This window comes from Esox lucius, chromosome 7, assembly GCF_011004845.1.
Source record: "Esox lucius isolate fEsoLuc1 chromosome 7, fEsoLuc1.pri, whole genome shotgun sequence".
In the NCBI taxonomy this organism is placed as follows: Eukaryota; Metazoa; Chordata; class Actinopteri; order Esociformes; family Esocidae; genus Esox; species Esox lucius.
Genome location: NC_047575.1, coordinates 28,179,595 through 28,194,187, shown reverse-complemented (window position 1 = coordinate 28,194,187; position 14,593 = coordinate 28,179,595).

The following is a 14,593-nucleotide window of genomic DNA, read 5'->3' as shown; positions in this document are numbered from 1 at the left end:
GTGTGAAGATATGGACCTTCTACCTTCCGCAGGAATTCAGCTCAGCTAAGATTACAGCAGTCTACATACCTCCACAGGCGGATAAAACGTGCACCCTGGAAGTCCTGTATGGAGTAATAAATGGACTAGAGGATGCCCACCATGAGGCAGCTGCTATTGTTGTTGGCGATTTTAAGGAGGGATATGAGGAAAGTTTAACCAAAATACCACCAGCACATCAACTTTCCTACCCGGAGTGATCAGTCTCTTGACTGATCTGTCTGTTGTTCACAGATACGAAATGGTTGCAAACCCCTCCTGCCCTGCATTTGGTAAGGCAGATCACACATCAGTTCAGCTCCTCCCATCCTCTAGACAATACCTAAAACAGGGAAACAACGGTTTCTCAGACAATTCAACACTGGAACGAGGGATCCATTACTGCTCTACAGGACTGCTTTGAAACTACGGATTGGCAGATGTTCTGTGATGCAGCTGATGGGGACATTGATGAATAGACAGACTCTGTCTCAGCATATATCTCCAAATGCATTGACGATGTCGTCCTGAGGGTCAATGTCAGGACTTTCCAATGTCAGACATAGCTCCGACCCCAGACACGTGTGGAGGACTGCGACACATCACAGAATACAAAGGGAGAAAAATGATGATGCACGTCCAGCCGCCTCGCTCCCTGACAAGCTCTACACCTTCTATGCACAGTTTGCGGTGACCAACCCAATTCCTTCAGTCAGGCTTGATGAGGACCAGCACGACTACGCTCTGTCCCTAACCACGGCTGACATGAGGAGAGTTTTAAAAAAAGTGAACCCTCGGAAGTCACCAGGGCCAGATGGCATTCCAGGCCATGTCCTCAGGGGTGCGCTGACCACCTAGCGGAGGTTTTCACCTCTATATTCAACCTCTCCCTGTCATGCCCCCATACACATTAATGGAGCTGAAGTGGAGAGGGTCTCCGACTTCAGGTTTCTCAAAGATGACCTCACTTGGTCCGGACAAGCAAACACAACAGTGAAAACTGGCCCAAAAGGACTATACTTCCTGAGGAGACTCAAGAAAGGCTGTAAAAACTTTCACCAACTTATACAGGTGCACCATTGAAAGCATCCTCTCAGGCTGAATTAGTGCCTAGTACGGCAGCGTCTCTGCTGCCGACCGCAAGTCCCTCCAGAGGGTGGTAAAGTCTGCAGAGCGAATCATTGGCTGCCATCTCTCCTCCTTGCAAGGTCTCTACCATACACAATGACTAAAGAAAGCACGGAACATCATCAAAGATCATAGCCAACCAGGCTATGGTCTGTTCACACTGCTGCCGTCTGGTAGAGCATCAGGGCACGCACTTCCAGACTCAAGGCAGGGATGTATAGCTGACAACCTATAAATGAATAAAATGATTGAGCTGGTTTAGTAATATTGATACAATGCATTTTAGGCACCTTTTTAAGGACAAATTGCCATGGTCACAAAATTGCAGTCAATGTATAACAACAATACTTCAGTCCTTCTACATAAAAATATCCTAGGGAGAATCTCAAATTCCATTAGCAATGGCCTGTAATTGAGAAAACATGCATATTTCATACATATACACTCACCTAAAGGATTATTAGGAACACCTGTTCAATTTCTCATTAATGCAATTATCTAATCAACCAAACACATGGCAGTTGCTTCAATGCATTCAGGGGTGTGGTCCTGGTCAAGACAATCTCATGAACTCCAAACTGAATGTCAGAATGGGAAAGAAAGGTGATTTAAGCAATTTTGAGCGTGGCATGGTTGTTGGTGCCAGACATGCAGGTCTGAGTATTTCACAATCTGCTCAGTAACTGGGATTTTCACGCACAACCATTTCTAGGGTTTACAAAGAATGGTGTGAAAAGGGAAAAACATCCAGTATGCGGCAGTCCTGTGGGCGAAAATGCCTTGTTGATGCTAGAGGTCAGAGGAGAATGGGCCGACTGATTCAAGCTGATAGAAGAGCAACTTTGACTGAAATAACCACTCGTTACAACCGAGGGATTCAGCAAAGCATTTGTGAAGCCACAACACGCACAACCTTGAGGCGGATGGGCTACAACAGCAGAAGACCCCACTGGGTACCACTCATCTCCACTACAAATAGGAAAAAGAGGCTACAATTTGCACAAGCTCACCAAAATTGGACAGTTGAAGACTGGAAGAATGTTGCCTGGTCTGATGAGTCTCAATTTCTGTTGAGACATTCAGATGGTAGAGTCAGAATTTGGCGTAAACAGAATGAGAACATGGATCCATCATGCCTTGTTACCACTGTGCAGGCTGGTGGTGGTGGTGTAATGGTGTATGGGATGTTTTCTTGGCACACTTTAGGCCCTTTTGTGCCAATTGGGCATCGTTTAAATGCCACAGCCTACCTGAGCATTGTTTCTGATGATTGTCCATCCCTTTATGACCACCATGTAACCATCCTATGATGGCTACTTCCAGCAGGATAATGCACCATGTCACAAAGCTCGAATCATTTAAAATTGGTTTCTTGAATATGACAATGAGTTCACTGTACTGAAATGGCCCCCACATTCACCAGATCTCAACCCAATAGAGCATCTTTGGGATGTGGTGGAACGGGAGCTTCGTGCCCTGGATGTGCATCCCACAAATCTCCATCAACTGCAAGATGCTATCCTATCAATATGGGCCAACATTTCTAAAGAATGCTTTCAGCACCTTGTTGAATCAATGCCACGTAGAATTAAGGCAGTTCTGAAGGCGAAAGGGGGTCAAACACAGTATTAGTATGGTGTTCCTAATAATCCTTTAGGTGAGTGTACAAAATTCCACTTAAAGCATCCTAGTCCTGACTTTTCCACATAAAAGTATATGGTAACTCGGCACCACCAGCAATCGTTCTCTTTACATCCCTTCCATTCCCCTCAATAAGTTTTATCCTGGTTTGTGACTAGGTTGGTAGCAATGTAGGGAAGAAAGTCTTTACTCATCACACTTAACACTGTCTGCCCGGTTAGAATGCAACAGGGCCTCAGTAGTTTTGGAAAACAGATTTGAAAATGTTGGTCCTTTTCAATCTTAACTGCCGAGCTACTGTACTCCAGTGGAGCGTTTTCTCTCAACTGCTGCTTCAGCTTTAGGAGCCTCTCTGTATGCATTTAGTCTACATATCAAGACAGCTATCTCCCCTTGAAATGCGATTATTCAAGCCTTCAGCTACACATTTTGTTTACACTTCTGTTTAAAAGCTACTTTTATGTTTCCTGCATACGTTTATTTTAAATCTTCATTGATGTATGACAAGAGGTAAGAACACTTGATTTAAACAGAAAAAGTACATGATTTATCCATCACAAATCAAGAGGCTTTATTTATCTAAATTGAGCTTTGAATATTACTAATTCAATTATGTGTGTTTTGATGATTTCCCAGCACATAATGCCCCATTACGTTTACAAGGCTTTCAAAATTAAAACACTGATTGATCTAATATAAAAATAACCATTGAAAATTTAATTTTTTTAGGTGACTGTTGTTTTAAAACAATTTACTTTGCAAAGGCTTAAACCAAGGCATGTCTGAATATACACAGCCATTTCTAACTCTTGCACCTTGTTTGATGAGGATTTGAATTGGAAACAAGGAAGGTTCTCGATCTATCACAATTACCTGATTCACCATTTAGACCTTGGTAATCATGATGGATGGCCTTCCCAGTACTCAGTCCGTAGTTCCGTCAAGAGTGGCCTGCTTGCACTAACATCATTCTGAAATACTAATTTAGACAAATTGATGTATTTAACATTGGTCTGTCATGATCTGGGGTGTGTCTTCCCTTCTGTCAGAGGCAGACTTTAGACTTTCAAAGGCCACAAAACTTTCACTTCAGGAAATTTGCTTGAACAATCGATATCTGATTAAAATTCAGTGGTGTGAAATTGTATTGTAGGAATAATCATGTCGACCATGTATGGCTTCATTTAGCCGCCAAATCAGAACTGGAACCTCAAACAATTTACTTTTCAGGTGTCTGTGTAGAACATCTATCTCAGATAGTAGCAAGAGATTGAATCCTGCTTTTCCTCCCTGCAACGTTTTACTGCTCTAGGATAATTGGTTGGTAACCATTTTTTAGGAACAATGAGCTAACAAGTAATGATTTGTTTACTGGTAAAACCATTATAACATGAATATACAGTACTTGCCTTTGGCTAAAACAAGACCAGGAACTGCCAAATCACACATTAGACTATGTTCATCAAAATGTATTTGTTAATAAGGCTTGTTTCAATAAGGCTTGCTCTTTTGCCTAAAAAAGAAACCGGAACGCTGTTTGCCTAAAATTAGAAGTACCGAAACGTCATTCCGGAACGTTCTGGCCCATGTCAACCACTGTGAATATAATAAAAAGTAACAGGTATTTCATATGTTGTGAGATGGCTAGAATAAATATTATAAAGAGTTTCGACAAGTTGAAGACTGAAGACTTAGTGAAGACAGAAAGAGCTGTCTGCAACTGATGATCAGTTAAAGGTCACTTCCTTCAGGAACAGAAAGAAATCCAGTGAAGTGCTTGCTTAGCATCTACAAATCACCTGGCACCTAAGTACACACTTCAACCATGAAAAGTTTTGTAGCTAAGGAGAAACGATTGTGGAATGGCTTCTAAGCTGCAACATTCCATAGGCATTTTTTTTCTGTTGTGTCCTTATAGTAGTGGTTTTCTTTGTGCACCGCAATCCCAGAATGAAGTGATTCAAATACACACAGTAAAGAGTCGAGACACGCAACCATGTGGATGTGAAGCAAGGACAACATTTGTTTGAAACAGTAATTTATTGCAACACAATAGACCAATGTAGTCACACATTCTGATTTCTTCCATACAAATGCCGGTAGAGGGGACTATAGTCTGAATTTGAAAACTAGGAATATGGGGAAATTATTTTTGACTAAAATATAGCTTACAATTATATTGATTAGACAACATTGTATCCTCCATTTATTGTGAATCCTTTGAAGTCTGCTGTGCCAGTAGCGTATCTTTCTCTGTACATTCTGTGGTCTCCAAACACGTGGATGTCCTATGGTAATCGATTTGACTGAACATTCTTGTTTGCTAGCTACCTAAGTAGAATCAGTAAATGTCATTTGCTATGAAAAATAAAGAGTTTTCCCTAGCCAGTGTTGTTGCTGTTGCTTGCTCTTTTGGGTTTAAGTCTCAAAGACAATCAATAACACTTTGAGCTAACTCAATTACATGACAGAGGACAAGAATGGAGTGCCAGCATGCCTATAAGTAACTGGGTTTGAAAATAACTATTGATTGCTATGACAACAATTATTTTGAAATACATTTTAAACGGTTTTAAATTTGATATCTTATGGTATCAGATGTGGTTAAATAGCTCCCCATGAACAATGCTAACCCAGTGAAATGCATTATTATCACTCAGAAATGTTTTTAGAGTGGGTACATTCACAACACTGAATTAAGAAACTAACTTTCATGTTGTCCTGATTGGTATGTTCCAGACTCTAGGTTGCAGTAAAAAATAAACAAGCTAAATAAAATATTGTAGCGGCAACCACCTTGGTATGTGTTGTGTGATTGCTCCTCACATCTGACTGGACTGTGATTGGTTTGTTGGATGCAAGGTATTATGGGTAAAATGTGAATTGTAATGCGTAATTAGTTATGATCTAGATTTTGCTCCCCCTATGCAGGCCTGGAGTTACCTGCGGGCCGTTCGCCTGCAGTATTAGACCCTGCTCCCTCTCCAGTCTGTCCTCTTCTGGCACCTGACCCTGCCATGGGGAACCCGGCACGGACCCAGCCTCCACCTGTCTGGCCTACTCCTGGTCGGCATCTGTTCGCGTTAAACTGAGACCATGCGACAGGGTCCTGCTTTAGCCAACCCCCCCCCCCCCCCCCCCCTTCTGGTAATGTTCCTGTATTGGCTATCATGCTTCAGTATATCCATATATCATTGGATTTCCAGCGCATGGCACTCAGTTTTGTTTTGAATGGAATAAAAACTAATTTGATCCTGCATTTGCTTTCACCTCCATCCTGTAGACGTTACAATTTGTTTGTGAATCCTGTCTAACAAGCGTGTTAGTAAAATGTGTACCCATATGCAGGCTGCGTTGTTCCAAGTCGTCTGAATATCTTGTTGCTGCGTTGTTCTGTGTGAAAATCCACCTAAATGTTGTGTGCCAGGAGGCAAATGTGTTTGAGAAAGAGTGCGCCAGATATGAATGCAGCATCAAGTAGGATCTTAGCCTATGAAATAATGACTGCATACCCAATTCTAACACCTAAAGTTTTTTGCCAGCCTAAGCTAATTATTAATGTTGTTGTCAGTCCCGTTACCACCAAAACATATTCTCTGCATAACTTACAGATCTCCCCTGACAAATGTTTGTAGATAAATGTCTCTAGTCACCTTGCCTACCTTAAGCCTTATGCATTTGGTACCCCTTTTATTGGATTTGGGAGTATTTAATGAAGATTCAATACTTTGGTTATGGCCAACCATCCATCTGGAAAGCTACTGTTTGCAGGTCCCCACCTGAATCCCAATCTGCACAAATTTTAACCTACACATCATTTAAAGGTCAATACCTTGAAATGCTTAGGTGTGTTTCAGGGTTGGATACACACTTCAAAGCTTTCCAGATAGAGGGGCTAATGTGGGTTTTATACCAACTTATATACCAGTTATTGTACTTGGTGCTTTGATCAAAAGAGTAATGGTCGGAGATGGTAGAACTATTAGATCAGAAACCAACCACCTTCTATTCAGATTTATATGGGCTATAAATGGACAATTATTGTGGTAATTAAAGATGTGAAATTTTATGTAGACTAACTTGGGAAAAGACAGCTCCTGCATTTAACTTTTCAGCATGTTGTAGTTCCGCCCATATCCAGCATCTTCCCATAGCAACTGAAGGTTACAACCTTCCACAGGGCACCACCAACAGCCTGATTAACTCTGATTAACTCTGAGCTGTATTGCACAGCATGAGGCTCATGTTGGTCACAGCAGGTACTGAATGGTTTTCTGATCAACGACCCTACCTTTTTTCCAAGGCATCGTGACCAACAGATGTGTATCTATATTCCCTGTACTAATTCCTTTATTTGCACTGACTGATTTCCTTAAAGGTCTGGTAATAGTTCCTCTCTAACCAATGCAGGGAATCAGTTTCTGGGATTTTTTTCTTGGTGGGAGCGAAACATGTGTTGAACGGTGTTGCTCACATATTTTGCACATTGAATTCTCCTCCGAATGAAAATAATGGTCTCATGCAAATTCAGTTGACACTTATGGCAGTCTATAACATGTTATAAATTAAGAATATTAACCGATTTTAAATTACAGCAAAAGAGGCACACATGTTTCTACTAGCGCGTATGTGTGTCTTTTGTTTCTCTCTTTTACAGTCCCCTCTTGGCTGGAGTGTTGTTTTATTGTTTAGTTTTTTCATCTGATTTTAGTACTTGATTCAATGTTTTCATGGGTCTATACTGTATAATACTCAGCATTTCTTTCTTACCTATGCTTGGGGACTGTGAGGAGACCTCTAGTGGCATGTCTTGTGGAAGATTTTGTGTATGAGCTGCATCTTATCTGCATTTATGTAGAAATTATTTGGAATTTGAGTGATGTAGTTCTACTTTTAGCCAAGAGAGACTGGCATGCATACTATGAATATCCATCCTGTGATTAAACACTGGGTGTGCTGCTCTGTTGTGTATCAAATATTTTTTGTTAAACAAAAATAAATGACCAGCCCAAGGCCTTTTACATGAAATGCAAGAATGTGTTTTTCTTTCAAACCTTTTACAGTTGTACAAGGAGAGACACAAGGAACGGACACAGAAGGTGTGTTCTGAGATCTGGTAGACATTTTATTCACATAAAGAGGAGGGTGAGGGGAGGAGTTACGGGACAAATCAAATGCAAAGGACAAACCCTCTCCTGGGGAGGCAGTGTCAATGGGTGCTGGCTGTCGTAGCCCTAGTGGCTACTCCAGCACCCTACACCTCATGGCCATCTTCTTCCTCCTCTGTCTTGCAACCTCGTCCTTTTCATCTTTTGTTGTTTTGGTGTCCGCACCAAGCTGCTCCCTGGGAGCCCTTAAGCACCTCCCTTGCAAGGTCCCAAGGGGAGGTAAGAGTAGGGCAGGCCCAGCTGGTAGCTTCCAGAATCTTCCTGAGGCTGCATGTTCTCGCCACATTCCCCGCACAAGCGTCTGACCCCACCCCCTTGAGCGTGGCTTTTGCAAGGATGTGGTCGGTGCTCTGGCCCGCTGTACAGGGGGTGATTGGGCACTGGATGGGAGACTTGTTGGGATCTGCCAGGTTGCTTGTAGGCTCGTCAGGCTCTGCCGGGGCAGAAACTATGCCAAGGCACGTTGAAGTTGTACATAAGATTTTTTTTTACAGAGTTACTTTGACAATATTCCTGTAACAAAATGGATCTTAATAATATATTTCTATGTTAGCTGTGAATAGATTATTGCTGTTTAATCTGTCCATTAAATATTGTTCCCCTCCTAGGTTACTTCTAAAGTCCTAGATAGCTTATGGCCTAGCACAGGTAGGCAGCACCTCCCTGAAAACACAATTTTTATCCTACCTTTGGGGAGGAAACCTGTGGAGAAGTACCTAAAACTTATAGTTGTACATTGCTGACAAAGTCAACAGTCATTTTTGTAAAACTGATGGAAACAGTGGATCCCTGTTGTCCCCATTCTATTTCAAGCTCCTTACTTCAGTCCATCAATCTTGCTCACTATAATAGTGTATCAGTATTTGGCTATGAAAGATTTAATTTGACTGTGGTCTGGATTTGAATAAGAATGTGGTTATAAGGTTACTTTACAGTCCTTGTATTCCGACAACACTAGTCTGGGTTCAGACCAACTTCTTATCAGCTTCTTCAGTTAGATAACATAGATACATTTAGTCATGACCTACAAAAAAGAAAGTGGCTTTACTGTATTTTTACTCACAAGGCTTTAAAAGACATTGATTTGTTTAGATGTGGCATGTGTTGAAATTATGTAACTGACTGGAGAATGTATTTACCCCTAACTGCTGTGATGGTTATTGAAGATAATTTGTAGAAAGTTGTATACAGACACCAATGATTTCAGAGATCTTATTAACTTTCTTTTAAATACACATGGAGGGAAAAACTGGTTGCAGGCAAGGTGAACTCAAAACAGGATAAAAATAAGATAACATGGTTAATTCCACAGTACAGAATGATGCTGAGACTTGGATAACAAAATGTAATGGATGATTGTAACAGAATAACATAATCGTTCCCTGATCTGTACTTTACAGAAACGCCCAACTGTTATTATTTTTATGGTTTTGTATTCCAAATAGGTACACAAAGGTAGAAAAGGTTCCTATTTTGCATAACCATTATTCTACACTGTAGCTATTTTATAATTGTGCTCCACCCCCAAACCAGACTGAATTTGGGTTCTGTGGACCGCACAGATCTTTACCAATCATAGGCAACTGTGTTTCACAATGTTGGACAACACAATACAGCAGATGCAGCACAGTAGAATACAACACCGTACAGTTCTTTACAGTAAATTATAGTTCTTCAAAGTTCAATAGAAAACATTAAAGATCAGTATAGTAGGGTATAGCTTAGTAGTGCTTATTACTTAAACAGTAAGGCATGAGGGGTTTTGGAATATGACCAATATACCATAATAAGAGCTGTTCTTAGGCACGACCCATCGCGCAATATCCCACAAACCCCTGAGATGCCTGTTTGAAATTATAAACTGGTTACCAATGCAATTAGAGCAGTAAAAAAATGCTGAGGTCATACCTGTGGTATACGTTCTCATATACCACAGCATCAGGATTCAAAGCAACCAGTTTATAATATACAATATAGTACAGTGTGCGTCCTGCAACAAGAACTCAAAGGCACTGAACATTGAATGTAGTGCAGGAAAAATGCTGCTGATCCATTTATACTAATCTGGAGCCAGTAGATTGGGATAGAATTCACTAGGGCCCTTGCCATTGGCTTGGTTGCCACGATTCCCTTTGCGTACTGTTCACACAAAAAAGACATGGTATGGTGAAATTGGTAGTAGAAGAGGTTATATAAAGAAATAAAATACAGATTTGAACATACAGAGTATTAGGAGTAACACTTAGATAATGGCATATACAGATACTGTACATACATAAGGTCTCTGAGGTAAACTAATTAGGCATGTACTATGAACATGAACCTGCATAGTAATTGGCTGTAGCATGGAACATAATGTACATCAATACATCAACATATGCGTTACAACAATCCATGACTGATTACTAATGCAGAAATAATAATGAATTCACTAACGTGACAAAGCCTCAATTGCTGGTAAGTATGTGATAACTGGATTGTGACTAATGTAACCAAGATCTGCGCATGTCCACAAGACGTTGGTTTGAGATAATAACAGAGCCACAAGCCACAGGCTAAATAGACTAAATACTAAATTATGGGTTATTAGAGTACACCATAGCATGAGGCTACATGAAGATTCATGTCTTTTAACAAGTTTAAGTGTAGATAGACAATATCATTGTGAGAAAATCCTAAACGAGGCATTTGATAAATAGCATCAATGAGCTAGCATAACTGACTGACCTAGGAAAGCAGACTAGAAATAGCATGATGCACATGGATGCACAGTGTTTGGTGAGGTGCACAGGAAATGGCATACTGTGATTGGTGTATACAAGTGAGATGACATTTTAGGTACCACTAGTAAGGGGTATTGGGCAAGTTTAACAGACTACAAATGTAGTTGTGCTTAAACTGTTAAATCTTAGATGGCCTTTTTTACACAAACTATCTATCATCAGTTTGGTAAATTAGACTTATCTTTGGGTTGGGGAGATAGAAGTAAACTTTGTCTTCTTGTTTTGTTCTATAGCCATTTATTTTTATATATACAGTCCTGTGCAACAGCCTTATGACACCTAACAGGACATTCTGCAAAGATTATTAAGACTTTCTTGAATCAGAAGTCTGTTGATGGAACAACAGTATTAAATGAGCCAGGACTCCATTAAACATAATTGAAGCCAAAGGCAGTCCATTCTGTTCAGCTGCAAAGGTCATGTAATAAAGTCCTAGGATCTCATGGCTCTAGATTAAAGCTGTCTGGATCTGTGTGACCAATGGTAGCTTTCCTGTTTCACCTCCATGAAAGACCTCCAAATCCAAATATCCTAGTCTTGCTTAATGCATATGTTACTTCATGTACATATTCCTTTCACTTGACATTTCTCAGTTTACTCACCCATTCCTGATCCCCTTCTATTAACAAGATTATGTAGCATATGTCCTCTGTACATCTTTGTGTATCTAGATAGTGAATACTGTAAATGCTGTAACACCGTGCTGTATAATATGTGTACATCAATGGTTGATCGTGTATTTTCAGCTGCCCAGCTTGACTAGGCGAGGCAAGCAAAATGACCTGAATGAAGTTCATTGGTAGTGCAAATAGCAAAAGTTAAAACTTTCGCAATCTCTTCAGGCAGTGCTGAGGCTACAACAACTTTATATACTCTAGAAGAATGTTTACAGTGCAAAACACAGAAGGTGATAAAAAAATAAATAAATAAAAGGAATTGTGGGACAGAATATGACTCAGACAGACAGGTGGTGTGGTTCTAATTGCAGAGTGCGCCAGTTTATTAACAGAACCAGGGACAGGCAAAACCTATTGTCAGAAACAGGCAAAGTTCAATAACAGGTAAGTAGTGGATCGGTCAAAAGTACTGAACTGCTGGCAGAAGGCGAATAGGTGTAATTTGGGAGATGTCCCGAGCCGTTAGGTTAGGACATCCCCCACATCCACTACAGAAGCGTTGACCTCCAATGTGAAAGGCTGGGTTGGATCATGTTGGCGAATGATGGCCACAGAAGAGAACACCTGCTTCAGGGTATCAAAGGCAGATTGGGCAGAGTCAGTCCAGTGTAGTGTTTAAGTCTTTTGGCTGGTTAGGACGGAGAGAGAAGTGGCTGTGGTGCTGAAGTTGAGTATGAACCTCTGGTAGTAGTTGGCGAAGCCGAGTAATCATTGTAGTTACTTTACTGTGTGGGGCTGAGGCCAGTTACGCATTGGCGGTAACCTTATTGTCATCGAGGGGTCAGCAAAGCAAAGCCCAGGAAGGAGACGGTAGTTATATGGAAGGCACTCTTCTTGGCCTTCCTGGAGGCGGCAAAGGACTTGTTTTGACATGGGAAATGTGTTCAGTCAAGGAATGGGAGTAGATGAAAATGTCATCGATATACACAGTGATGAATCGGTCGCTCATGTCCCGGAATACTTCATTCGTAAATGACTGGAAGGCGGTGGGGGCGTTGGTGAATCCATATGGCGATATTTATAAGATATTCATAGTGGCCCTGGTAATGAATGCCATGTTCCACTCATCTCCCTCTTAAATGCGGATTAAGTTGTAGCCATATCAATCAATTAGCCATATCAATCAATTAAAACACAGGTTTATTAACAGAACCAAGGACAGGCAAAACATGTCATCAGAAACAAGCAAAGTTCGAAAATAGGTAGTAGATCAGGCAAAAGTGCAGAAAATCTGGCAGAAGTCGTACATTTCCAAAAACAGGCAGGTAGGTTGAAAACACAGGTCTAGAGTGAAAGTACAGACAGGGAAGAGATGAACAAACGTTGTCAGAGAAAACAGCCTAGAGAACTCGATGCACAAAAAGGCTATCCAAAGCATAGGCGCCGATACCGTGGGTTCTCCGGGGCTCGAGCACCCACGGAAAATAGCGAGTACCCACAGAAAATAGCGAGCACCCACGGAAAATAGCGAGCACCCACGAAAATACCGAGCACAAGCACCCACGTGTGCCAGACCGTCAGTCCGCCAGTAGGCTACATTCATTTAAAATTAAACTTGCCGTTGGTGATATGTAAAGCGTCTGTCACACTGTGATTGGTTATGTCGATGTTAGTGACAGCGACATAACCAGTCGCCTGCTCCGGGTGCTCCCTATCCACCAATCACAGCGTTTCTCAGATGAAAAAATGCCACTATCAAAAACTCGTAGCAGAAATTAGGGAGAAACTCCCAGAAACTATATGTGTAGTTTTTTTTAATCGATATTTAGATAATAGCGCAAAACATTAATTTCCCACGAACTGATCGCGGTTAGGCCTACGTGTCAGTTAAACTTTTCATCTCCAATCATGTATTTGTGATAAGTGGTACATTTTGAAAGATCTACTTTACGGCTTTATTAATAAGTAAATGAATAGGTGTGCGTAGTGCGTTTATATATGTATATATAGGTGTATATATAGGTATATATAGGTGTGTATATATAGGTATATATAGGTGTGTATATATAGGTATATATGTGTGTATATATAGGTATATAGGTGTGTGTGTATATATATATAAATATATATAAATGGCATGGGCCTATGAGCACCCACGGAGGAAAACATAAATCGGCGCCTATGATCCAAAGGATTAACAGATAAACAGTCTTAGTAATGTCATAGCACACATTCAATACCTCACAAAGAAGAATGTGCAAAGAACTGAACTAAATAGTGGATGCTGATGAGATACAGGTGATAAGTTTCAAGGTTGATGTCAAATGCATCAAACAACACAGCGTCATCCTGTGCCATGAAACTCTTGTGACACAGCACCCAACAAATACCTAGTGAGAGTTAAGACAAGTATATAATCCAAAATATAGCTAGACAGAAAATAATAAAATAAAGAAACAATATACATAACGCTGTACACTCACCTAAAGGGTTATTAGGTGATTAGGGTTATTAGTATACTAATACTCCGTTTGACCCACTTTCGCCTTCAGAACTGCCTTAATTCTACGTGGCATTGATTCAACAAAGTGCTGAAAGCATTCTTTAGAAATGTTGGCCCATATTGATAGGATAGCATCTTGCAGTTGATGGAGATTTGTGGGATGCACATCCAGGGCACGAAGCTCCCGTTCCACCACATCCCAAAGATGCTCTATTGGGTTGAGATCTGGTGACTGTGGGGGCCATTTCAGTACAGTGAACTCATTGTCATGTTCAAGAAACCAATTTGAAATGATTCAAGCTTTGTGACATGTCGCATTATCCTGCTGGAAGTAGCCATCAGAAGATGGGTACATGGTGGTCATAAAGGGATGGACATGGTCAGAAACAATGCTCAGGTAGGCCGTGGCATTTAAACGATGCCCATTTGGCACTAAGGGGCCTAAAGTGTGACAAGAAAACATCCCCCACACCATTACACCATCACCACCAGCCTGCACAGTGGTAACAAGACATGATGGATCCATGTTCTCATTCTGTTTACGCCAAATTCTGACTCTACCATCTGAATGTCTCAACAGAAATCGAGACTCATCAGACCAGGCAATATTCCAATTTTGGTGAGCTCGTGCAAATTGTAGCCTCTTTTTCCTATTTGTAGTGGAGATGAGTGGTACCCGGTGGGGTCTTCTGCTGATGTAGCCCATCCGCCTCAAGGTTGTGCGTGTTGTGGCTT